At 33.7% G+C, this 2,044-nt stretch overlaps 1 non-coding gene across 1 annotated transcript; it reads left to right on the top strand.

The window, feature by feature from the left end:
* Nucleotides 1-580: 580 nt before the first annotated feature.
* LOC112787991 (small nucleolar RNA R71) lies at nucleotides 581-688 on the top strand. Its single transcript, XR_003195374.1, has one exon. It is a non-coding gene; the product is annotated as a small nucleolar RNA R71 (small nucleolar RNA).
* The last annotated feature ends 1,356 nt before the right edge of the window (nucleotides 689-2,044 follow it).

The following is a 2,044-nucleotide window of genomic DNA, read 5'->3' as shown; positions in this document are numbered from 1 at the left end:
TGGTTGCCAGGCCAGAATGGCTCTGTTCATAATCTTCTGTCTCTTGCTGAGAAGATGATGGAAAAGGCTTGCTATTGCTAAACCTATTTCTTCCACCATTATTCTTGAAGCCTTGTTGAGGCTTCTTTTGGTCCTTCCATGATAAATTTGGATGATTTCTCCATGAAGGATTATAGGTGTTTCTATAGGGTTCTCCCATGTAATTTACTTCTGCCATTGCAGGGTTCTCAGGATCATAAGCTTCTTCTTCAGAAGATGCTTCTTTAGTACTGTTGGATGCAGCTTGCAATCCATTCAGACTCTAAGAAATCATATTGACTTGCTGAGTTAATATTTTGTTCTGAGCCAATATGGCATTCAGAGTATCAATTTCAAGAACTCCCTTCTTCTGGGGCGTCCCATTGTTCACAGGACTCCTCTCAGAGGTGTACATGAACTGGTTATTTGCAACCATTTCAATGAGTTCCTGAGCTTCTGCAGGGGTTTTCAGATGAAGAGATCCTCCTGCAGAATGGTCCAATGACATTTTTGACAACTCAGACAGACCATCATAGAATATACATATGATGCTCCATTCTGGAAGCATGTCAGTAGGACACCTTTTGATCAATTGCTTATATCTTTCCCAAGCTTCATAGAGGGACTCACCTTCCTTCTATCTGAAGATTTGGATTTCCACTCTAAGCTTGCTCATCTTTTCAGGTGGAAAGAATTTGGCCAGGAAAGCACTGACCAGCTTTTCCCAAGAGTTCAGGCTTTCCTTAGGTTGTGAATCCAACCATGTTCTAGCTCTGTCTCTTATAGGAAAAGGGAAAAGCATAAGCCTGTAGACCTCGGGATCAACTCCATTGGTCTTGATAGTGTCACAGATTTATAAGAATTCAGCCAAGAACTGATGAGGATCTTCCAATGGAAGTCCATGAAACTTGCAATTCTGTTGCATTAGAGAAACTAATTGAGGCTTAAGCTCAAAGTTGTTTGCTCCAATGGCGGGAATTGAGATGCTTCTTCCATAGAAGTTAGAAGAGGGTTCAATAAAGTCACCAAGCATCTTCCTTGCATTGTTGGCATTGTTATTGGGTTCGGCCATGTCTCCTTTTTTTTTGAAAATTTCTGTCAGGTCCTCTCCAGAGGGTTGTGCTTTAGCTTCTCTTAGTTTCTTCTTAAGAGTCCTTTCAAGTTCAGGATCAGCTTCAATAAGAATGTCTTTATCTCTGTTCCTACTCATATGAAAAAGAAGAGAACAGAAAGGAAGAGAAATCCTCTATGTCACAGTATAGAGATTCCTTTATGTGAGTAGAAGAAGAGAAGAATAGAAGAAGGAGAAGAAAAAAAATTCGAACACAGAGAAGAAGAGGGGGTTCGAATTTTGATTGGAGGACGAGTGTTAGTAGATAAATAAATAAATAGAAAGAGATGAGAGGGAGAAGAATTCGAAAATTAAAGAAAATAAAATAAAAATATTTTTGTTTTATTTTAAATATTAGTTAGTATTCAAAAATTAAAAAGAGAAATAAAATTAAATTAGAATTTAAAACAATTAGTTAATTAAAACAAATTTTTGAGAAAGGGGTTAGTGATTTTCGAAAATTAGAGAGAGAAAAGTAGTTAGGTGATTTTGAAAAAGATATGATTGAAATAGAAAACTTTTAAAATCAAACAAAAAGTTAAGTAGTTAATTGAAAATCAAATTTGAAAAGATAAGAAGTTAGAAAAGATTTTGAAATTGATTTTGAAAAAGATATGATTGAAAATTAATTTGAAAAAGATTTAAAAAGGAAATTTAAAAAGATTTGATTTTGAAATTAAAGTTGATTACTTGACTAACAAGAAACTAAAAGATATGATTCTAGAGTTAAAGTTTGATTCTTTTTTAATAGGCAAGTAACAACTTGAAAAATTTTTGAATTAAAACATTAAATGTTAGTGGGATTTTCGAAAATATAAAGTAAGGGTAAGGAAAAGATTTTGAAAATCAATTTGAAATTTTCAAAAATATGAAAGAAAAAATGAAAAAGATTTAATTTTTGAAAAAGATTTGAAA

The sequence above is a fragment of the Arachis hypogaea genome, chromosome 20 (genome assembly GCF_003086295.3).
Source record: "Arachis hypogaea cultivar Tifrunner chromosome 20, arahy.Tifrunner.gnm2.J5K5, whole genome shotgun sequence".
Lineage (NCBI taxonomy): Eukaryota > Viridiplantae > Streptophyta > Magnoliopsida > Fabales > Fabaceae > Arachis > Arachis hypogaea.
This window is presented reverse-complemented; position numbering and strand designations above follow the sequence as displayed.